The following is a 26,056-nucleotide window of genomic DNA, read 5'->3' as shown; positions in this document are numbered from 1 at the left end:
CCATTGCATCAAAGGTCAAGTAAGGGTGCATTACATGATGATATTTCAGTACAAAAACTCCAGAACTCTGAACTTTTCTGTATTAATAGGAGAAGTGACACATTTGTTGTGTAACCTTGTCTTTAAACTTGAGCATAAAAAGATGCGGTGGCCAGACGGATACACTGTGTTGAAAATGTTTGATTTTACAGTTATTCTTCTGGAGTCTTGATAAGACGACTTCAACTGGTTTAGTTTTGTAGTTCTTACCTTCGTGTTTTTGGGATAGTTTTGTTCAAAACAGGCAGGTTTGGTGTCGTAGTGGCATTTTATGTTACCACTCTTCATTATGGCCACTGTTTTATTGCAAATGAAGCACACAGGTCCACTCATCCTTAAATGCATGTTTTTCACTGACAACCATTAATTTTTTGTATCGGCCAGTTTTGAACGAGTCATTTTACGTCATCAACCGAAGCTCCTGCATTTCACAACAACCTTGCTAACTGTGGCGACTAGTGGACGGCTGAATGATGACAGCTGAGGTGACTTGATAGTGATTTGACACTCAAAAGTGGTCCAGAACAGGTTCAGGTTGCAGTTAAATTTTTTTCTGAAGTAGGTTAGTATTCGGACAGGATCTGGACTGGAGTCTGCTTATTGAGCATGGTTGCAATATCTTATATCTTCACTCTCTTCACATTTAAACCAGATGTATAACATGAAAAATACATGTGTTGAATTATTACTGAATCATCATTAACAACTGCGGATTATGCCTGACATCAGCGATGTACTCATCATTTCATCTAAGCTCAAAATAAAACTGGAGGTTGGTGACTACAGTTAATTTCAAGATGACCCCTTTAATGAAATGTCCCATCTCACCATGCGTGTACTGTAAATGCTCATAAATCTCTAAAAATACAGTCAGAATCCTGGTGCCATAGCTGTAGGAGCTCCTCTCTGATTTATGCACAGAGACAGGCTGTCATGTCTTCCTAATAACTGGAAATGTTACGCTTGACTTGTTGGTGACATTTATTTGTCGCTGCAACGATAAGATGCGCATATACACAAAGTATCCCACTCAGGAAATTAGTTTTGCATCATCAAATACTCATACAAACTCTAATTCATTATACAGAGAACCTGAAGTCATTATGCTTTTTTTTTTCTTTAGTAGTTTAGTTTGACGGGCCGTTTAAAAAGAGGAAATGAATTTGGCTGCAAGCCCTGCTTATTGTTGTTCATTGAGTTCATCTAAATCAGTTTGTTCAATTTCCTCCGTAGTTGATGGAGTTTGACAGTTGAAACAGGAATTAGTGCGGTAATCAGATTGTGGTAATCAGCTGTCAGTTTGTTGTATTTGTTGTGTCTCCATCTTTGGTGCTCAGCGATCATCACTGTGGCGTTTCTGACCTGTACATGTCAATCAAACTGTGTGGGCGGGACTGTGAGCTCTTCCTTTTAGTTCCATCGTTTTACTGTTGTTGTACTTAAGTTTTAGATTTCACACAATCAGGAAACACCAACACAGTCATACCAGTCATTTTGTGTTCAGAACAACGTACAGGCTTTCATGTCAAACACAGACACAACACAGTTGATCTGAAGTGATGATGTAATGATGATCATGATTAATAGAAAGAGAACAGATTAATCTGAAAGAAGCATTCACTGGCAGTCATGTCATCACAGCATCCACACAGTTAAACCAAGAAACTAAATACAGTAAAAACCAAACAGTAAAAGTGTTTTTTGTTTGTTTTTTTCCCTTCAAGTCTTATCGGGAGGCTGGTAGATATGAGAACATAAAGAACTCAGAGTTTTAAATAGAATATTACTCCAAGATATTTTGCATTACATTTTAATTAGTGTCAGATATATATTGTTATTTAACCTGAGAGACATGGCTCGCTGAGAGAGAGTAAAGCAGATAATTATATGTATAAAATTGTTTCTTACAGACGATACTTTGATTTATAAAAATTGATAAAGTTATCAAATTAAATGAATGTCGCCATTGCATGGAAATAGATAGAAAAGTGTGGTTGTAACTTCTCGAAGGACACATAAGGTCACATTTTATCCTCAATTCTTAAACAAGCACTTTTTCAACAACATGTAATCTTTCCCTGTTAATATAATCTTTAGCAGGCACGAACATTCTCTCACTCACACTCATCACACTATTCATTTCTCTCTATTGGATTCGTTTGAATAAATATTTTGTTGCATTTAACTGATATTTACACAAGAAAAAGTATTTAAAAGGTTGACAGAAGTTGGCAGACCTTGCCTTCAGTTTATGAATATCCTCTTTGTCTCCTTGAAAGGACATCTCGGTCTTTTTCTGAGAGAATATTTTTACATATTTGTGCAATTTGAAATCAAGTTAGATGAGCTTCGTCTGAACTGCATTTGTATAACTTTTTATGAGGGAGCATTTATGTTCAAGATAAATTATCCTATTAAACAAATAAAACGATCTTGAATCTTGAATAAGCCTCAAAGGGAAACTGAGTCATTTCAACAAGGAGGAGAAGTGAAGGTTAGAAAACGTGGCGCAATAAAAAGAAAATATTTACTTTCTGTCCAATTTCGGTTGCAGAGGATGAATTGTTTTTGTTGTGGATGGAAAAATTATGAATTTAGGGATAAAAAAATGGTCATTTCATTCTCAAGTTCCAGTTGGTTTGTGTGAGTTTATAATTTAGGATCCCTGACTGAACTCTGTGGAAGCTAATTAAGATCAGACAGGCAGCTGCAATCTGAGATTAACACACCTGAGATACAGTACATGAAGAAATTAAAGCAGACACACAGTCAAGTCAGATTAACATGTCTCAGGTGTGCAGGATGTATTGATCCTGACACTGATGATGGCTGAATTGATCTTTGGCACGCACAGCTACAGGTGTCCTCCCACCCACGACCCCACATCCAGAGGGTGTAACCGGTCTGACCTTTAGGAGGAGTCATGTCAGGATGCGGGAGGTTTTACAGTTATGGATATTCTGCTCTTCTATTTCCTATACATCTGTGTATAGCAATTTAAAGGTGCAGTCGGGAGGATTTAGTGGCATCTAGCAATGAGGTTGCAGATTGCAACCAAATGAATAGCCCTCCTTGCCTTGAGCAACAAAATCTATGGATGTTTAGAGGAGACAGATGTCATGTAAATCATGTTTGCCTTTGCTTTCTCCTTCAAAACTACGGATCCATGTTTAAATAAAACAACTGTCAAGACTGACAAGTTTAAGACAGTCTTGACAGTTTTGATACACTCTCACTTCCTGCACTGACACTGAACACTACTATTAAACATACATCTCAGCAAATATTGATTTATTGTATATGAGCTGATGTTGTTGCACAAGATTCTGTAATGCATTTTTAGCAGTTGCCTATGCACGTTTTCATCTCCTACGAGCACAGAGATTTCATGTAATTGTTGGAGAAGGAATGCAAATTAGACCACTTTGGTGCACTAAAGCCCTGGAAAAAAATAGTTCTGCTCAAACCGTATTCATCAGCAGTTGCATAAATTGTTTCAGCTTTTAAGATGAATCCATTCATGCTGGTGCAGGTAAAATGTCTTCAATAACTGGATCATTTTGTCATCTGATTTGAGGTATAACACAACAATTCTTATTTTCAGGTGATTATACACTAATTAAAACATACTCATGTATATAATATTCAATTTCTGCCAAGTCTGTTCCACTAGATGCCACTAAGTTCTACACACCGCACCTTTAAGTATGGTTAAATGAGAATGACGGGGGTTTTTTTGCATTATGGGTCATATTTAATTGTCTTACAGTTTTATTACAATCTTCAGTCATGTTATCAAAACCACTTTTTAGGAAGTGAAAGCCACCACTTACAATATTTACTGTAATCTGTGATTGCATAGAAAAACTGCGTATGCAAAACTACAGAAAGCACCATTAATCAAAGCTGAATGAGAAAGTCGAGCTATAAAATCTACGTATGTTTAGAGGACACAGATTGGTAAATCATTTCAATGTTTGCCTTTTGCTTTCTCTTCCGAAATCCCAGCAGGATCTCAGGAGAGCAAAATATTATTAGACTGAGATTCTACAATACATTTTTAGCATTTGCCTATGCACGTTTTCATCTCCTAGGAGCACAGAGATTTCATATAATTGTTGAGGAATAAATATATGCAAATCAGACCACTTTAGTGCACTAAAGCCCTGAAAAAGAATTCTGCTCAAGCCTTATTCATGAGCAATCGCAGGCATGAATCCATCCATGCTGATGCAGGTAAAGTGTCTCTAATAACTGGATCATTTTGTCATCTGATTTGAGGTTCTAACACAGGAAGCTGTCACTCTTCTGTTGTTCAGTTCACAGGTAGCGCTGTCTTCATCAGCAATGATAGCAGTCTTCAATGGACAAAAAGTGTCTGCATCAATAATTTGACACAAAACTGCAGCCTTTATCCAAAAATCACCACATTCCTCTTCATTTCAGTGTTGTGACAGCATGAACTAAAATAATAATAAAATAAAAATACAATAATAATACAATATCACTATACACCTACTGCTTCAAAACATTCGGTCTTTGAGTCCAGGCCTCCAGTTGGTTGACTTTATGCTGTAAAACACTTCCAGTAGATCATCCTTTACTCTCTCTGGGGATTTTCATGGTTTAGAAATGGGCGCTTGAATGTCTTTAAAAACTGCAACATTTTGGAGAAGAGTAGATCAAAATGCTTCAAAAGGTGTTTTCACACAGTTTACGTTTGTTTTTTGCATCTGCTGTCAAATCACCATGAACTCTGTGGCAGGTATGTGAAGTCTGTAACTAAAAGGTCCAACCGAATCACTAATTTTGGGGGGTCAGTTATTGCTCAGGTATCAACTTGACATTCAATCAGTACATAATAAAAAAACAACTAAAAAAAAAACAAAAAAGAAGGAAATAGCAGAACAGTAATGACAACCAGTTAAAATGAAAAGGGAATAAGGGGGGGAAAGAAGAAAAAAAGGAGGAAAGGCAACAAATAGTCTAGATAATACCACCCCCTCTTAAATCAAACTCTCTATTACTAAACTCTCCTTACCCGATGCCCTTCACCAACATGAGTTTTCAAAAGAAATGAAGTTTCAATCGAGCATTTGATCTGGGTGTGCCTTCCTCCTATTCACTTTTTAATAGGCAGCATTGCCTCTCACTAGGGAGTTTTATGGGCACAAACTTGTTTTATATAACCTTTACCCCACAGTCCATTACACCAAGGCCATTCAGCCTGTAGGAGGTAGTGAAGGGGCTCAGCAATGGTGGAAATATCATAGCTCAGATAATGGTTTTTAAAATGCCAGGGGTATATCAGCCGGGCATGAGACCACTTCTTTAATGGGTACAGCACAGGAAAAGCTCAGGAGTGAGACCTGAGGTGGGATTAATGAGTGTCTGAGTCACACACTGAGTGTTAAATTTGGGTTCTCGCTGCGCTCTATCATCATCCAAGAGAAGTGATGGCTGATATTTCTCCCCCATTCGTCTTCAACAAGTCAAACACGATGCTCTAACAGGTATGATCTCTTACTGTGAGGGTCAGGGTGAACAGGGAAGTGATGCATGTATGTGTGTAAGAAGACACAATGTAACTAACACAATGGCTGTTCCCGTTTGACCCTCGGTGGACTTTGTTCCAGAACTAATCACTGGCTGCGGGAGGGTGGGTTATTCATTCGCCGAAGGCAAAAGGTCATGACTCATGGCGCGTTCTCCCACAAATGGTGATAAGGCTTATTGTTGTCGTTTCCCTTGTACAGCTGTGAATGTGACTGAAGAATCTGGATGCAAAATTAATTAAAGCTGCAAACAGAGATTATCAGGCCCTAGCGCCTTCGTGCACATCTGGGTGTGTCGCAGTCGAAGTCAGTAAAAGTATGCGGCCTATAACTTCCTGTTGCCAGTAGGAGGCACTATGACTATGATTCGGTAGTGGCGTGTGTATGTCTTCAGACCAGGACTCTTATCAAACGAGTTACAACAGTTTCTTTTTTTATGTCGAAACATCGAAATTTGCTACATCGCCACGGCAACAGCGTTCAATGAAAACTCACAAACTTCACCATATAGCACCCTGGACGTCTTAAGGCTTTTCTAACCAAATTTGAGGTGGATCTGGTCAACCTGCTCACTGTGGTTATGTAAAGCCAAATATGAGTTTGACTGCCATGTCAGTATAACACTTTTATATTCATTATTCCAGCTTTTGTTTGCTATTGACATCTAAAATATTATTATGTAAGTAAGGGTCAAGGATGGACACACTCTAACACCCCTTCCCCATTATTAAAACATATATCCAAACACTTTGACCCGTATGTCAACAAGCGTGCTGCGCAATTGATGGGCCACATCCCCATTAATATGACCTCAACCCTACATGAACTTTTAGCAGTGCTTGTAAATCAAATAGATAACCCTATTTCTATAAATAGAAGATAAAAAGATAAATGTATATGTGGAATGCATCCATGCATCCATACATACAAGACATAAATACATGAAACCACAAATTGGATGCACACATGAGGACATGGAAACATTCATGGACACATACAGAAAAAGGTAACATGCATACATACGTACCTCAAATAACAAGCAAACAAATAATCTTGACATTTTAATTTCAAACCTGCATTAACTGATTTTTTCAGCAAAAACAAGTAGTGAACACAACACTGACATAATTATAACCTTTCAAGTTGATATGTTGAACCTATTAGCAAACAGTTGCTCATTTCTACATCCAGCTGTTACGAAGCAACATTATCATTCATTTGGAGTCACGTTTTTATCCACCTGGTGAATGTAAGTCGACTCCTGAGGGAAATATCTGGCTCTTTAGCTGCAAATGCTCCACTATGTTCACCAGCATTATATAGCTAACTGTTTGCCGTTTGATGCTGAGCAGGTGGTGCGCAGTGGGTTTTTAGAGCTTTTTCTCTGAAAACAGCTGCTTAGGCCCAAAACGAGGCTATGAGAGCACTGAGAGTGAACCAAAACAGTAAAGTTGCAGCTGGACAGATAAACAATAAGCTGAAACTCACTATAAAGCTCCGTAAAGTCGAGGGGAACTGCAGAGTCACTGTAGGTTCATCACTACCAGAGACACCTCTGACATAGCCGCTTTAAAAATACTGATAGTCTAAAAATATAAGACAATAGAGATAAAAACAATATCACCAACAAAAAAGGCGTTCCATCTGCACCATTTGATTGACAAGCGACTTCTGCTTTTATGCTGTTTAAACTATAGCAACGATGTAGACATCATAAAATAGAAAAATGGATTTATAGATTTCCCTTCGGCTGCAGTGAGAAGCAGCAGACCTGCTGTAAATCAGGCTGTTTTCTGAAAGTACAAAGACATGGAGCGTGAACAGCAGCTGTTTGAATAATACACAGGTTGGATATGATCTATTAGCCAGTTTACACTGGCCAAGTAAAGCATAACACATAATACTTCTATATTCTCCAAGGCATATTAATACAATCCATTATACACAGACACAGACACCAACTGTAAGCCTGCTGACTGTTTATAGCCTCATCGGAGTCGTATATCTGAAGCCTGTCATTGCTGAGAGAACAAACTGTATTCAAGAAGCAATTCTTCACTGCCAGAGAGGAGAGGAGAAAAGAAAGGAGAGGAGAAGACAGCAGGTAGAAAGAAGAAGGAAATGAGTGATGAGGAGAGAAGGAACAGAAGGAAAGGAAAGGAAGGGAGGAGATAAGTAAAGGTGAAAGAGGAGAGAGTGGGGAGGAATTGTTAGACAAGAAAAAGAAGAGAGAAAAAAGGAAAGAAGAAGAAGAAAAGCAGAGAAGACGAAATAAAGGAAAGAAGGTAAAGGAGAGGAAACAAGAGAAGAGGAAGAAGTAGAGAAGAGTACCAACAAAAAGATGTGATAGGAAGAAGAATATAAGAGGAAAGTTAAGATGATAGAGGAGAAAGAGGGCAGGAAGAGGAGAGAAGAGGAGATGAGAAAATGAGAGAAAGGGAAGGGGAATAGAGGATGAGAGGAGTGGAAAGACAAGAGGACAAGAGAGGCGATGAAGAGAGGGAGAAAAAAATGAGGAAGAAAGGAGAGGAAAGAGCGGAGGCGAGAAGTAAAGAGGTGTCAGGAGGTGAAAAGAGGAGATAGAGAAGGGAAGAAGAGGTGAGGAGAGATGAGAGAGAAGGAGGAAAGGTGAGGAGATAGAGATGAAGAAAAAAGGAAGGGAGAGATGGGAAAAGAAGCAATGAAAATGAGATATAGAGGAGAGATTGTTGAATGGAGAGAAAGGAAAGTAAAGCTTGGTTTCAGAGCGTTATGTCCCCATCTTCTTATTTATACTGGATCTCCGGTCCTGTAAATGACAATCAGAATGATTTATGTCAGAGCGCGTTAAAGCCTCGACTTAATACCCGAGTTCCATCACTGGTTACATCCTGCCGAGACGTATGAAAGCTCAGCACCACCTGCAGAGAGCTGAACAAACACACTGAGCCGAGGTCTTCCACTGTGGACTCACCGGGCTGGTATGCATACTGAAGAATTTGCTCCATCTAATCTGCAATAAAACACAGAGGTGGTTAAACACACACAGTAGTTAAGTGACTTCAACTGTGCTGAACAGTAAAATAAGATTAAAAAACATTTTTTATGTAAGGAAGTAAAAATCTTAATGATGCATCATTTTTCCATTTTCCAAAAGAGGATAAAACCAAGTTTGTGTTTGATGGACAAAGAGAGCCGATGTTGCCAACATGCTTTTACCTCCTGTGATGCAGTTCTGAGCATCAACTGGAGAAGGTGTTTTTGTTTTCTTGTTTAACAAGTCCACATAGCCATCAGATATGTATTTGTGAGCATGTTATTTCAACCCTCCTGTTATTTATATGCTGTTATGAAGTCGGATATCTGTGCTAAAAATGGTCAAAGTTCCAAAACTTGAGGTGAACATATTGAGAAATGCTCCTTGTAAGTCAAAAGCGAAGGCTTCAACCAGCACTGAGCGCTTTGTTTGCAAACAATTTTTTCTTCCCTGCTAATGAGTTGACATCAGATCATCGTACATGCCCATATATGTCCGTTCCATAGCCTCGGTCGCTAAGGTTTTTCCATGGGTTGTTTGTGTTGTCCACTCTCATATCGGATTTCGGCCCCAACACGTACAGATGTATTTGAGAAGTTTATATTTCAAGTAAAGAACACAGTTTCTGGAAGCCGACCAATCACAACAGAGCGGGCTCATCGGGGGGGGGGGGGGTGCTTGAAGAGACAGGAGCTATAACGGCCTGTTTCAGACAGAGGCTGATCTGAGGGGTTTCATAAAGGAAAAGGTATAATCGCTGTAAATCATGCAGAGATATTCCAGTAGAGCCCCGGAATATAAATATAGACCTGGAAATGTGCAGAATATGTCTCCTTTATATTCATCCCACATTATAGGAAGGAGCAGGGCAGAGATTCATATTCTCAGATAAATACAGACAACCCCAACATCTGAGAATATGAATTTCAGCTCAACTCATGCTTGCTAACATGTTCACCATTACAACTTTATAAGATGATAACTTGTCACTGTTGTGTTTTCAGCTTGTTCCACAGCCCTGAAGTGGCCAAATCAATTAATCTAGCTTTAAATTTGATTTTTAAATGTCATTTAAAATGGTTTGATCCTTACTTATTGATCCTTGATACATCTCTCAAAGTTTTTCTCAAGTATCTCCAAAGATTTGACCAAGTTTACTTCAAGATCACATATTGTATTTATATATTTTGTATCTGCTTTGAGCAGTGCCTCCGTGAAGCTTTAATAGCATTCTGAGTGAAATATTCAGACATAAGAAACTGTATTTTATAGATGCATTATCATATAATGTTCTTTTTTTTCTAAGTACTTCAGGGCATAAAGAGTTCCTCTGCTTCTTTCTATATTTCTGCAAATACAGGATGAGATATAGAAATACACGGGCACAGATACACAGCAGATTACAGTCTCTCTCTCTTACACACACATGAAACACTGAAACACTCTGTACTTCATTTAGTACAATTAGTAAAGTTAATTTTCTTTTCAGATGGAATCAATTCAGCACTTTGGCATCTTAAAGTTGAAAGAAAATTAGCCCATTTAATTTAATCTTTTCATCTCATTAAGAGCGAGATTATTTTCATGTGACAAATGGATTTGATTGGTGCAGCTGAGTGTATTACAGCGCAGTGTTCCATATCGGAGCTTCTTCAATCAAACGTGTCAAAGTTTCCCAAATTAAGACGTGATGAGCTTTATTCATCACTGACTAGAAACTGGGTTACCATGGCAGCCAAGACAGTATTAAAAGATATAAATGTAAAAGTTTCTCCATTTTGAAAAACACTGAAATATAAAGTTAAAAGAGACATCATGGCAGTCATTTAACATTGTCAGATTCATGATGGACAGTTTAAAAAAATAATTGAAATCAGAGATATTGTTGTTTTTATTCAAAGCATTCTTCTTCCATGTCAAAACCTGGTGCCTACATTACCCACAATGCAACTGGACCACCAACAGTTTGATCGGAGATTCAGGTGTGTCATGCTGGTAGCGGCTAATGTAGCCTGGAGCTGCTAGCCTCAAACAGAGATGAGGAGCGGGCTACAGATGTCTGGTAACCTTTGAACTCCACATCTCCAGATTTCTTTCATTTTAAAACTGACGCCAACCAACGCTGACTCAAGTGACATCACTTGAGGCGATTAATCGGATTTCATGGCTTAATGCGACTTTTTTCACATGTCGTACTCCCCAACACCTGTAAACAGATTCTGATGTGTAAAATCGGAGTTTCCCTTTAAGCATCTGCAGTCAGACACATCGTAGCTTTTTGATATTTGTCCATTCTCTCACTGCTCAGGTTTGACCTCTGACCTTAAATCAACATAAGACACACAGCCTCTTCAGTGAATGTAAAGCTGCGTCAGGGCTTAAAGAAATTAACTTTTTGGACTCCCAGATTGCAGTTTTTCATTATGCAAAGCCCTTCTTAAAGGTCAAGGTAGAATTTATTAAATGATGATTTGTCATTGTCTCCATTGACTCAAGATTATTTATTGTTACATCATTACAAAAGTATAAGAGAGTAAAAATCTTGGTTTTGGGTTTTGGCTCCTCGAAAATGCAGTAAGCAATAATAATGAGGATGCTCTAAGATGCTTTAGCAGGGCCCCAGTGGTGGCTTTTGCTGTCTGATACAAATAAAGGTATTATTATTATTATTATTATTATTATTATTATTATTATTATTATTATTATTATTATTATTATTATTATTTTAAACAATAGGGGAACAAAATTCCATTAAACATGATAAATTAAAGGAAATAAAACCAAAAATTTGAGGCAACTGGTTGAAGGTAGTGCAACAAATAATAACAGTAAATTCAGCCTTTTGAAAGAGCATGATAAATAATTACAGCAAACATTATGAGATACTTTAAAACTACAGAGATATGAAGATAGATTAGTGCCAGCAGGTTATACTTGAGTGGCATTGATTTTAATTTCCCTGCTTATATTGAACTGCTGAACTTTTTAATAGCAAATTTTGTTAAATGAATGATTTTCAAAGTGTTTATTTGTAAGAGGCAATTACAGTTTTACTGTAGTTCTATGAATTTAGTTTAACTCTGGCCCATTATTTCTAAAAATTGATTCCCCTGTTTTAAATCTGCGTCACTCTTTGAAAATCAAAGACCCAGTGCTTGTTTCTATTGAAATAATTCAGCAATCATACAGGGAGAAATCAATCACCGAAGCTCCACAGAGACCGATTTGCTACATCCACAGGAGCAGAAAACATACCTGAATGCAACGCAGCCCAAAGACATTGACTTTTGAGTAAAGCCACATGTTCGCTTTGTAGGAAATCACTAACTGAGGAGGAGGACGTATATGGTTTTAAAAAAAGTAAATTATATGCTCCATCCAAAACACAAAGACAACCAACGGAAATGTGTCAAACATCAACAATTGTTGATCTCTCTCTTCCTTGATGTTTTAAGCCCTCATGCAGCCTGGTGTATCGAGGATGTGAAAAATGTTATCACACTCGGCGGGTCGGGTTTTTACTGGCAGAACAAACAGCAGCTTCTCTTCATTATTCACTGAGTTCTCTCCAGCTGGGAATATTACCTTTGGCTGAAAAATATACAGCCCGCTACTCAGCCTCCCACTGCTCCGTCTGCTCCGTATGCAGGAGACTGGAGGAGAATCAACATGAGGGGGTCATTACATTCAAACAAACACAGATGCATATACATACATAAATACGTAACATCTATATATATTGTGTTATTCTGTCTGAGGTGTCAGCTTTCATGCATCACTTCCAAGGGTAACAAGAGAGATGAGAGGCCAACTAAACAACTGGAAGGCAACACACACACTCTCTCTCTCTCTCTCTCTCTCTCTCTCTCTCTCTCTCTCTCTCACACACACACACACACACACACACACTGTTATGTTTTAGCTGTTGGCAGGAGACTCGGCTACTGAACAGACTGTTGCACACACATACGCACACAAAAGATGGACACTCTGCCAAAATGTGCACATTTATATCAAGAGTTACCGTACATTGCATTTACAGTTTATTAGGTACACACTCTCATCACACAAATTGTTTGTTCCGAAAAGTCACATATCACATGACTGACTGGTGTTGCATTGTGTGGTGCTAATCAGGCAGGCCGGCATTTGTGGCTTCGGTGTGTAACTGAGCTGAAGGAACAGGAACAATGAATGACCTGAAGGGGCCGGTATACTCCTTCGTGCCTGTCGGATGGTTGCATAACTTCAGAAACTGCTAAACTGCCCATTTCAGATAATACACTAGACTTGATTGGCAGATTGATAAAATATTACTTGGTTTATAGGAGGCACTTCTGACAAGCAACTTCTCTTTAATAATTTGTATTTTATTAGATGTTTCTTCCTTATTTTATTTTGTGTTTCTCTGTCCCTTCCTGTCTTTTATCTTTTCCCATCCCTTCACTGTCCTATCATCCACTTTCCTTCATCGTCTCTCTTTTTTCTTCCTTTATGCCATTTTCATTCTCTCACCCTCCTTCCCTTCATTTTCTATTTGTCTCCGTCTCTTCTCATAAATACTGTATATTGGACTTCATCTCTACATCATGTTTCCAGCAGTGTTCAGTGTGTGTGTCGTGTCTGTTCGGTTCCTCTATAACGGACCTGAAGCAATACCACACACACACACACACACACACTGTCCCCACTTGTAAGAATGTGTGTCTGTGTAGTAATACCACTGTGTGTGTGTGTGTGTGTGTGTGTGTGTGTGTGTGTTCATATGCAAGAGATAAAAAGAGAGAGAGATAACAAGTGTGTGTTTGTGTGTGTCTGCGAGGAAGAGAAAGAATGTGTATATTTATTTGCATTTTCATTCCAGTGTCTATATTTGTTTCTGCACAGCTGTTTAAGCCTGCATTTCTCTGTGTGTGTGTGTGTGTGTGTGTGTGTCTGGACTGCATTGTCTTGCGGATATAAACAAAAACCAAACAGAGAAAATCCTAACAGGAAGCATTGCTTTGAGGCTGTCAAGTTAAATGCTGCTATGATGCTGTCAGCTGCATTCAACCACAAGCTCACAACAAACAACTGCAGCTAACACTCCACACATGCTCCCTAGCTGCTTTTCCTTCCAAGTATTTTATAACAGATTATAATATACTCAACAGGAATAGCTGAGTGGAAAATTCCAAAAAATGTATTTTAGTGCATTGAGGTCAATCTCAGTCCAAATATCGTACTTGACCAAAAAAGGATCCGTCTCTGTACCCAAACCTGAAGTAGGCCTATTTATCATACAGATCCATACCCAAGAAGACCCACCAGACGCTGGACTCAAGCCCATACAGACCCAAAGGACCTGATTCCAAAACTAAAACAAAGTTTTGCAAACTCTCCATTTTCCAACCCAAACTGTAATCTGTCCTTTGTCTACAATTATAGCAAATGGTTTTAGTTTTACTTCGTTATATTTGTTTAAAATTTCCATCTTTGCTTGAAAAATGTTTCCATCGTTTTTTTGTCTAGTTGGAAATAAAGTGTGCCAAAGGGATATTCCCATCCATCCCATGTTTGACTTTTGGATCAGCCAAAAAGAGAAGCAATGAAACCGGACTCTGTGGCTATGGTTTCTCTACTTTGAGGTTGATGGCCTCCAAAGTAGAGAAACCATCCCTCAAGAGAGGAGGAGGTTTACGACACCAATTATCGCCCACCTACAACGCTGTCCTTTCATTCCACCCCAGGAGACGTAACAATCATTCACATTTGGCCACGACTCCTGCAACTCCTCCTCGGGTGACTCTAATGACTCTCATGACTGTCATTACAACAGCCAGGAGCACTAGCGAACCGAGTGCTAACAATGACCTTGATAATGACCTCACAGAGGGTAAATACCTGAGACTCCCCACCATCAATTAGAACTGAAGAGGCCCCTTGAAATGTCTTCAGGTATCTTCAACCAAGCCCAGGTGGCCTCGATTCAACCCCTCCTTGGATAAGCGTGACCTGGATGACTGAGAATGTTCACGGACTTTGTGACTATTAGTTAACTTGACTTTCACAGCAGATATCTGCTCTCCAGTGTATAGAAAGGCCATAAATGAGAAGCCTGCATTCGGGCTGAGTAAGTAACTTTAAAAGAGCTGCTCATTTATTGTAGCTTTGACAGGTTTCCATAGCTGCAGGTGTCATTGGGTGCAAAGAAAGATTCAGCTGTGTGAACTACAGGGTTTTATTAATTTTGTGTGCTGTAAAACGGGGTTATGGGAGAAATCTGATCCGTCTGTGGTATTTTATAACCGTAGTTGTCATCAGAATTCAAGACAGTAATGTGGTACGTGCTGAGTGGCTGATCAAAGACGTTACATGTACTGTTTTTGGATCCTGTCAGGTCTAATACAAATCTGTGTTATATTAAGTATATAAATACAGAGAAGATACATTATTTTGTGGTGTTTATCTTGTCCTTCAGACAGGGTTAGAGAAGGATCGAAAAGATTGAAAATGCATATTGATTTACCAAAGATTGTTGTTTATTTTGCACTGAAAAAGCTTTAATTTCTCTTTAAGCTCCTCACTTTTCTAGACAGTCCTGAATATTTTGCTTTGACCTTGCAAGATTGAACTGCAGTCGTCATGAAGCCTCAAAAAAGCAAAACTTATACTCAGCCGGATGAGCGGATTACTGTAAAGTGATTCAGGCAATTTATTTCCTTAAAATAGCAAGCGTTACGTAACAACTTAACGCTGACAGCCTTAATATTTCAAGTGTTTTATCATTCAGTTGTCATCATTTAGCTTTCTCCTGTAACAGGGGAATAGTAATTCCAGTTGTCTTGAACTTAGTATCTACAAGTGCTATCTTCTGGGTGGATCAGAATCATCATGGAGACTTTAGAAAGCCCAGTCAAACCAATGCGGCTTACCCGGCCTGCTGCGTTTACCCAGCGCCAGTCGCTTGATAGAAATCAACACGCCCACTCGCTCGCTGTGAGTTCTCCAGAAAATGACCTGCTTTACTGGGTAACGTCCGGATAACTTCAGGGTTGCAGTGCATGTGTGAAAGGGGCTTCAATCTGTACATTGTCAGCCTGTCTCTCTCTCTTTCTGTCCATTAATAGGTTTTTTCAGTGTCTCAGTCCCTGCTGATGTCTCAGGGTTGGGGGGGGGGGGGGGGTTCTTCAGAGTTTCTGGGCTTGTTATGTCCACGTGGCTGCTCCACATCCCCCATCAAAAGCAGACAGATTTGGGTCGAGCTCATTAAATGTCAGATTTGGCCAAAAATTCCACGGTTACCACCGAGCCACTGACTGAGTGTTATGATGTGGACATGATTTGTGTGTGTGTGTGTGTGTGTGTGTGTGTGTGTGTGTGTGTGTGTGTGTGACAGAGACTATAAAGGAAAAAAAAAACAAAATGTGATGAAGGAGGAAGGAGATTGACAGACTGTGATGATATGGACACTGAGTGTGTACGAAATGTGTGTGAGTATCTTGTTAATGAGTCATTGTGGTTGGTGTGTGTTCAGCTTCCACTGATTGGTGTCAGGCTTGTGTGTGTGTGTGTGTGTGTGTGTGTGTGTGTGTGTGTTTTGTTTTAATTTGTTTTTCTGTAACACATTTTATTGTTCCATTAGTTTACTAATAACTTTCTGGAAATGACTGTGTAGTTAGATGATTAACTTTACTGACAATATACTGTATATAAGAATATTTTATCAGGTTACTAAATGGATCTTAGTTTTTCTAGTTGTTGTCAAGAGTTTTATAGCTCTTTCCAAAATAAATTAAAAAAAGAAACAATTGAAATTAAAAGTTGCATATAATCAGTCACTGTTTTTTTCTTACATACAAGTTAGCAGGTAATTAACAATCGCACAGACTGAGACGTTCACTTTCACCATATTTACGAGGCATCAAATTGCTCAGTACATTCCAGGAACTCTACTGGAAAAAAAAAAAAAAAACACTTGCATATGTGTCAATTCTGATCCAAGAATTAACCAGAAAACAAAGAAATCTATAAAATGAAGTGTTACTTTTTTGTCTCCTTTGTTTGCAGCCAATGAGAGTTTTGACGGGTGGGTCATTGGGTTCATCCAACACTCTGGTTTAGCATGATTTTCTTGATATGATTCCCATATATGATTCAATATTCATCATCACCAGAGGACGAATCCTAATTATTTTGTTGATTGGTGACCTTATGTTTGGTGCCACATCCAGATTTCCTTTTGCTCAACATTGGCAGCAGAGTGACGTTAACAACCGCAGCAACAAGTTTTTAAAACAACAAAATACAAGTCGTCCACGCCCTGCAGGACGACATATAATCTGATCTGGTCCACTGTAAGCAGGATGACGTTGTTGTTTTAAGATCGGACAATGTATATCATTATGGTTTGATTAGGTTTAGCTACACAAACAGCATGTTTAGCTATAGGGAAAGATCACGGTAGGGGTTATAACAGTAAAAACAATTTGGTTACGTTTAGGGAACAACGGTGGTCATGGTTTAAAGAAACCAATGTTGACTTGTTGGTAGGAAACAGGAAATGAACAGCGGACTTTTTTTTGTTAAAGTTCGATGTTTTGTTGATTCATCCACCATCCGTTATTCCTACAACTGTTGTCTCTTGAATTTAAACTCATGTCGCTTTTGAGGCCTTTGCTGAAATGATGAATGAATCTTTCCACTTTGGATTCTCTGTATATGTTTGTGTGTGTGTGTGTGTGTGTACTCTATACATTGTTTTATAATGTAGCCCATATGATGAAATTTAATTACATTTTTAGTAATGATGATGCTCCCAGTACTATCATAATCACACACACACACACACACACACACACACACACACACACACACATACAGAAGTCTTGTCTTGTCTGCTGTCTGATGGGTCGTCTGGGTGTAAACTAACCTTGTTTTTCCCTTTCTCTCTCCCTCCCTCCCTCTCTCTCTCCCTTCCTTTTTTTTATTCCCTTCTTCCTTTCCTCCTCTACTTTCCTTCACCTTTTATGTTTCCTTTGCTTTCCTCGTATGCCTCTCCTTCCTCTTTGTTTCTTGCATTGTTCTCTGTATTTCTTTTTTTTCCTCTCTGTTTTCATAATTTTTCGTCTCTTATGTTTCCTCTTCTTGCTTCCCGTTGCGACATCCTTTGTCTTTTCTTTTCTGTTCCTGTTTTATTTTAATATTCCTCATTTTCTTTTTTTATCCTCCATTTTGTCTTTCTTCCTCCCTTCATCTATCTGTTTTCTTCCTTTTTTGAATTATTTACTCACTTTGTTTGTGTCTGTTCATCCCTTGTTTCACTTCTTACCTTTTGTCTTCATGTTTTTATTCTTCTCTTTTATTTATATCTTTTATGTCTCTCTTCTCTGTCTTCATTATTTCATTCTTTTTACGTTACGTTTCTTTCTTTCCTCTCTCCTTCCTTCTTCATTTGCTTTGTAATTTCTTTTATGTCATCTCTCTCACTCTCACTCACCTCCTTTCTTTCTTTCCCTTCTTTTCCTGAATTATTTTTTTTTATCTTTCCCAATTAATCTCCTGTCTGCCTCCTCTCTCCTATTTTCATTATGTTTTATCATTATGTCCTTCCACCGCTGCTTCCATTCTTGTTCCTTCATCATGTTCCTGCTTTTTTTTGTCGTATCTCTCTCTACCTTTTATTTCCTCCTCCTCTTCCTCCTCTTCCTCCTCCTCCTCCTCCTCCTCCTCCTCCTGTCTCTCCAGCGGCTGCTCCTCTGCCTCCAAGCTGCTGCTCTGGTTCTGCAACACCAGGCCAGTACCTGTCTAGCTGCTGTATGTCTAGGGCGTCTCAAGGCTCTATCAAGTGAGTCTGCTGCCTCACACACTCACATACACACACACACACACACACACACACACACACACACACACACACACTCAGGTCAGATGTTTCAACTGTGAGCAGAAGTGCCCATCGAGAAATGTTTTATATAATAATTTGCAGAAATATAGAAAAAACACAACTCCAGGAGTTCCTACTGTACTGATGAAGACAAGGCTTTCATGTGTGTTATGAACTCTTCATATTCCAGCAGTCATTTGTTTTTTAAACACAAAAGAAAAATCCTACTTTTTACACTTTACAATTTCTCTCTTGTTCCCGTCACAAAAAGAGGCAAGAGTGGAACTGAACTTCTGCTTTTTTCTACCTCCTCCACATCTTTCAATTTATTCTCGATTGCATAAGTTTTTGTGAGAATTGTTCTGTATTGGCGGTAGCAATGTGCCAGATTGTCTTTTTGATGACACTACAAAGGGGCACCAGAGACTGGAATTTTCAAATTCCACACTTACTGATTTAAATCACAAAGGTTTGACTTGGGAAATCTGTTGTGTAAGAAGCCAGGCTTTAATGCAATAATTATACAAAGTCTCCATGTAACAGTAAACCACATTAACGATATATGATAAAGCACTTCATCATAAAATATTTTTTCTAATCGTATAATATTATTATTTCATATCTATGAGATTATGTAGTAATATTTTTAGTAGAACAGCAATTCTTATTAAAAATAATCAATCTTTGAAATAGAAAAACTCAAACCACACAGACCATCTTTAGAGAGCTGGATTGAAGTTATTACTATATGCAGTGGTAGGGAAGGAAAATCTGTTGCATGCAGGCAATTCTGCACCTGTTGAACGCAGGTGTGCAGTCGCTCCTATTGGTCTGATCTGGGAGGTCTGCGTTTCTGATGGAACCATTAGTTAAACCTCAGCACAGTTTACATTTACAGATGTTGCATTTCGCCTTGTTAACCTAAATCTCAAGAATATTAAATATAAAATAAACAGCCATATCTGCATTAAAACCACTGCAGATGAAGAGATGTTCCAGTTACATTACTGTAATGTGGACTTTGCAGGTGTCAGTGAGCTTTGGAGAACACATTTGCGTAAAAACATACAGTATTCTTCAATTTGCAAATGCACAGGCACTCACACATGCTAAAAATCCCAAGATCCTGCAGGTATTTCTTCAGGGAAATGGAGAAACTATTCAACTATTACCTAACTGTAACAGTAAATAATGTGTGTGTCATGCACAGGAGCAATGTATGAAGCCCCCACTCCTTCTGCTCCACTATAAGCAGAGGAGAAAACACATAAGCAGAAACTTTTTTTTGTTGAAATTGGTGTATGTGTGCCCAGGTGCATCTATCTTTGTGAGGGCAGATTTAGGTTTTAGTCCATGACATTTTGAGAACATTGTGAAAACAGCTTGTTCAGCCCACACTTCTTCAAAGGGCTGTTTGTGGGTTACGGTGCTTTTAGGGTTGAAGTCACAATTCCGTTTGGTTCAATAAGGACGAGGTCGATCGGAGGTGTATAATGATATTCATGGAGGTTAGTAACAGAGAAAGACTTTGGCGATATTCATTCAGCGTCGGCCCTTTTGAAGATTGTAGATAGGAAAGGGTCCCCCTGGAGACTGGATGCTGGTGGTGGTGGTGTCAGAGCAAAGCCAGCAGGTGGTTGATGGAAACTTTCAGTTGAATCTCTCTGGACCCGGGAGGTCTGAAAGACAGAATAATAGAATTACAATAATATTTAAAGAACAGCATCCAAGGACTGATGGGCTTGAGGAACATAAGCAGAAAGATTACCGGTTAGACGTGGTGACGTCAGGAGTGCAGACAGTGTTATGACCCGGCTCTCAGGCCACAACAGATAGTAGACATACCAGTGTTAATGTTATAACAAAAAGAAGTACATGTTTAACAAAATAAATAACTTAAAGTCTCAAACAAAGGTGTGAGGTGTGGATATCAGTAGAATCAGCAGTGTGAGGTGTGCATGAGTGGTGAAATGATCTGGGTATGTTGTAAGCTGTCAGCTGCAGCTCGGACTTTAATTCCTTGGAACACTTTAATTCCTTGGAACTTCCTGGGAACATGTGCCAGGTGTTCCCAGTAAGGATTAAAGACACACCTGTAGAACAAAGAAGAAGACAGGTGAATCACCAAGACAGCAGACACAGATAGCAGGTAATAGCAGAGTGCGTGTGTTTGCATCTTTTGTCTCTGAGGCTGGCTGTGTATCAGGAGAGAGCACCAAATCATAATAGAAATTAACTTGTGAAACTTTTCATACAGAGCAGGTCTAGACTGTACTCTTTAATTTATAGAGACCCAACATTCCCCCCATGAGCAGCACTTGGCGACGGCAGCGAGGAAAAACTCCCTTTTAACGGGAAGAAACCTCCGGCCGTCTGCCTTGACCGGTTAGGTTGAGAGAGAGAGAGAGAGAGAGAGAGAGAGATGCACAGCAACAAAAATAATAACAACAACAACTATAATAATAGAAATATGACTAATAATAATAATAATAGTAGCAGTGGGCGACAAGCAGGACCAGCAGCAGACGCAACCACAATCTATGGAAACCTGCGAGACGAGAAAGCACAAAAACTCCAGGGAAGATGATAAATGGTTCAGATAAAAACTCTCCATATTCTGTAGCTTATTTTCCATTACCTGTGTGTGTGTGTGTGTGTGTGTGTGTGCGTGTGTGTGTGTGTGTGAATGTGTGTTTTCATTCACAGCACAAGTGTTTCTATCTTTTCCATTTTATTTTCTCTCTGCCTTCTTGCCTCTCTCATTTCTTTCCACTCATTTTCTCATTTGTCTGTTCCTGGCTTCTACGCTGTCTTCTATCCCTCTGTTGCTCTTTTTTTTCTGATCATTTTATGTGTGTGTGTGTGTGTGTGTGTGTGTGTGTGTGTGTGTGTGTGACCTGTCTGCTAATCTTCTCTCTGGCTGTTGATCTGATTCCCGTCTTCGCTCAGAGCCGGCTGTTTTGATTGGTTTCAGATTTGAAAAAGCCCTCGGGTATCTGAAATAAAATCAGAAATGAAGCCTCTTATTTGTTTGTTTAAAAATCCTAAACTTGCAGCGACAGTTCTTAGACAGTGTATGCTTTTTATTCTTATACCTCTAGATTTGAGAGTGTCTCTCTCCTTTCAAAAACCCTGTAGACAGATAGAAGGTAGATATTTTTTTCCCTTAAATGTTTCTGACTCTCGTGATCAGAGATCCAGACTCATCTGTGTGTGATATGGTATCTATCTATGTATCTATCCATCTGTGAAAAGGCATGTTGTCCTCTATGTATGCATTCAGTGCAGTTTATGAATTCTTGCACATACCTCCTTGCACAGACTTCAGAAATTCATTCAGTCATTGTGGCTTACAGGAATAACTTCATGCATACATTGTAAAATTTGAAACATCACGGTCTGCAGCTGCACTGACTGTGCACGGCTCCTCTTGACGATTGGCTCGTTGCTCTGTGCTTCTACTGAGGCAATCACTTCCTCTCCCACCTCCTTTCAAAATACAGCAGCAATAAATGAATCCTCCATATCCCGAAGATCAGAAAATGACAGAGCAAGGATAAAAAGAAAATAAAAACTTGTGGTTTATATCAATAGTAATTATGATTCTCATGATTATGAGATCCGGATCTTGTAATTACAAGAAAAATAGTTTATTACAAGATCAAGATATCACAATAACAAGATCAGAATATCTCTTTCCTTGCAATTATGATATATTTTATTGTGATTATGAGACCTTTCCGCATCATTAAGCGATACTAAGTCATAATTACAAGATAAGGCCTCAGTGTTTTGCCTTCAGCGAGTGCAATGTGCTTCCATAAATGCCATTGCTGAAAATATTAAAAAAAAAAAAAAAAGAAAAGACACAAGGCCTCTCTTTGTATCATCCGTGTCGGGTGGCTGCTCGCTGTAATTTGTCCACAGGGTGTGATGGCAACTCCCTCGCCAATGAAACAACAGCAGTATGTACACAGTAATAGCTGCAGAGAGTGCACAAACGGCCACAGAGGAGATGATGCATGGACAGACGCGGTGCAAAAGGCGTGCTTTGGTCTTACTGGTTCCTAAATATAACAGCTGAAACAGGTCACATCACTCAGAACTAAACCAACAGGATATCTGTTTAACCTTTTGGCCTGTGAAGTAGAGAGACTTCATGATGTCCATCCAAAAATTAGAGACAGTTTTTAGGTTTGTTTATGTGACCCACATAATGAAAGAATATAAACAGTAGAATGGGAGGGATTCTGCATGGCTGTAGTGACAGTTAAGTCACTAAATAGTGTATCATTTAGCAACAACAGTGTATGTTTGCACCTCCACCCATATTATTTAATTACTGAAGTGGTTCATTGTTTCTATTTCTACTTATTTATTTCTACTTATATGGAGTTAATACAAGAAAAGGCAATTTATTCAAACATTGTCGTGTTACTAAGTGAATATTTTGGCATGAAAAACAAACTATATAGAATATTATTTAATTTAGACTGCCTGTTTCATCACATTGCATAAGTTCTACTTTTCATTTTGTTGTAACATTTTGTTGTAATCTTTAGGCAGGAACCTTCGAGCATCGTTGTTAAATGAATAAATATCGGTTACAGCAGTCAAATGTACAAAGGACAAGGCCAGGCAAGGATATGTGAAATCTAGAGCCTTTTACATAACGTTCTGGAGCAGCACATGATAAATGTTGAGGAAAAGAAGCACTGGCATTCCCATGTATTGCCTCAGGGGGAGAGGCTTGAGTGCAGAATTCAAAGCCGAGCTCACACTTGTTTTCTAATCTCCTTTACTAAACAGCAGCGCTAACATTTTCCGGAAAGTTTTAAAAATAATTCATGTGAATTAATAGAGCGAGAAGTGCAGACTTAAACGGTTTTAAATTGATGAGATTAATCTTAGAGCTGTGTGTTTGTGTCTGCGTATAACACTTGTCATGACTCCAGGGATCCACATTTATTTTATGACATTTACACTTAAACTTTCACCAGTTAGTGAGCAATTTTATTATCAAGCAAATTACAATGAGGATCATTTAAGAATCCCTAAAACATATAATTTTACATGCAAGAGTTGGAAGATAATAGAAAGCATATGAGTGTCAAACACATGGCAAACATAAGATTAAAAGGTAAAGAGACAGTTCAAATCTTGTTGATGAAGAAGTCATGTTGGATATTAATACATTTGTTGCCAGATGAAAGGTTAAATCTGAATATTATACAAAATATATGTACCACACTTCAGAAGTGGTGTCGTCCTCCAGATGCTGTCTGTTTGAACTCTCTGACATGTAGCTAACCCCAAAGACTGAACCAAACTCCCTTTTAACTCTGGAATGATGAATTAATTTCTCAGGCAGATGGGATGGCAGGTCATATCTCAGCAGACATTCATGGTCTCTATAGGTTGAAAACAAACAGGAGGGGAGCCATGAAAGGCAAAAAAGTGAGAGAATTTAATTGTTCAATATGTGCAAATGTACAAATACAGTCACTAAATGTCATGAAGAACACAACAAACAAACAACATAGTGCCTTCAGTTGACAGAACACCTCTAAAACTAACGGCATGCTAACATGCTAATATGAGGGAAGCTTGTGATGGAGATGGGAGGATGGGAGTGATACAGAGACAGACAGAGAGTTTTTAGGCTTCCATATTCCCCTCGATCGTCCATTTGAGTGTCTCTGCTCCACTTCTTGCTTCTGGCAGACTGCTCAGATGTAATGACATCGCTTCTCAACTCTGTTTGTCTCCTTGACGGGTTATTAGACAGTCAGATCTGTGGGTCGTGTCCAAATGTCGTGTGATTCTCCCTCTCTTGGTCATACACACTTTTTGCTTAATCATGAAAGACTTGAAACTTGACTCCTAGAGAGTTGCTCGAACTGAAATGGTGATGAGAATGTACTGTATAAGTATGTGACCCATAACTTCAGGGGAGATTTGAAGCACCAAACTCATACAAAGAATCCAGTAACCTTGTTCAAGTCACTGTTGTCCCCATTTTCCTGCATTTGTATTCACAAGGTGCAAAACAATGACTTTCTCAACAAAGTAAACTTACAAAGAGCCAAAAAAGCCTCAGCGCTCAGTGAATGTGTGTGTGTGTGTCCAGTTGGTTCAGTTTTTCACATCAAAATTCACAAACTCAGAGCATTTGTTTTCCGCAGACTTTCTGCTGACATGCAGAAAGTGTCTGAATGTTTGCAAACCTGTCACTGACATTTTCCGCTGCTCCGCTGTTGTTTTTCTTTCCATTGTGACTTTCATTTCATCTCATCCTGACATGAATTTAATACGTCCGGACAGAAGAAAATAACCTCATAGCACCATCTGACTGACGCTAAACTGCGGTCGTTGGCTGTGTCTGAGAGAAATGTGTGCGTACGTGTGAGAGGCCTCAGAGTGTGTATACTGCCGCTACGTATATGATGAACATCTTGACGTTGCCAGCTGAGAGACCTTGGACTCTTCTGTTGCAGATCGCAGCGCCATTTTCAGAGCTATAAGTGAGTGAAAGTTGTCATAGCTCTTTAAATGGTACTGCTGTATGCACTCAACTAACCAGCCACCTGAAATCCAGCCCCCGTCACCACTGTGGAGGTGTCATCGTGAAGGATTCTACTCATATTTCTCTCTTTTTTTCTCAATCAAAAGGTTGCAGAGGAAACTTAACAACTTAAACGCCTGTTATAGAAGTACAGCGTCCCTGCATCCACATGACAACATTTAAGGTCTTCGTCGCTGCGGTTGTGGATGAATAAATCAAATTAAGTGTGTATGAAAGTGGGAAATTGCATGAACTGGGGCTTTTCTTAAGTGGCTGCAGTTTAGGACTTAAAACTGTGCCTGAGCTGTGGAGATTGTGTGTGTGTGTGTGTGTGCTGACGGTTTATGAATGAAAGTATGTGTGTGTGGGTGGGCGGGGGGGAGTGATATTATAGAGCTTTGGTCTCTGCAAAGTGTCAGACAGTAGGTCATGTGTCAGTCAGGATCTTCTCTTCACACACTAGGCTTCTTTTTCTTCTGGTATCTAAAGGAAAGTGCTGAGTGCTTCAGATATCTTTGTGCTGGAAATTTAAAATGAGTCGCTGGCAGGGGTGACCCGGGCAGTCAGTGACACTCTCTTGTCATTGGACCTGTCAAACGCGGCATCACGCTGAATTCAGGCTGTTTATGTTGCAGAAGTTGACTCTGCAGAGTTCAATTGAAGGATGCCGGCGCCGGGTTAAACTAAAACTGATGTATTACAGTGCGAAGCTTTGTTCGTTGATTCAAAATGTAATTGGATTGAGAAAGTCAAAGTGGTTTCATCAAAGAAATTTTAAAACTTAGTTAATTAAATGCAACTTTAAAGCTGAAAGGCTTCAAGGTTTTAGTTCAGTTAAACCTTTTTTTTTTTTTGATCTTTTATTTTTCAAGTATGGAGTCACTTCCAGTTATATGATTGGTTATTAGTGTACATTTAAAAGCACAGTGTGTGTTTGCATGCAAATATATGTAGACATTTGCATTACTGTGTGTGTAGTTTTCTTGTGTGTACGTATTTAAGCATCTGTGTTCACA

The 26,056-nt window shown here is 39.0% G+C and overlaps 1 protein-coding gene across 1 annotated transcript in view; it reads left to right on the top strand.

Moving 5' to 3' along the window:
* The window catches only part of htr4 (5-hydroxytryptamine receptor 4), a 174,156-nt gene that overhangs the window by 124,194 nt on the left and 23,906 nt on the right, over window positions 1-26,056 (top strand). The window lies entirely within an intron of this gene.

This window comes from Thunnus albacares, chromosome 10 (assembly GCF_914725855.1).
Source record: "Thunnus albacares chromosome 10, fThuAlb1.1, whole genome shotgun sequence".
NCBI classification, from domain to species: Eukaryota; Metazoa; Chordata; class Actinopteri; order Scombriformes; family Scombridae; genus Thunnus; species Thunnus albacares.
Note: the sequence above shows the minus strand (reverse complement) of the source record. Positions and strands in the feature narration are given on the sequence as shown.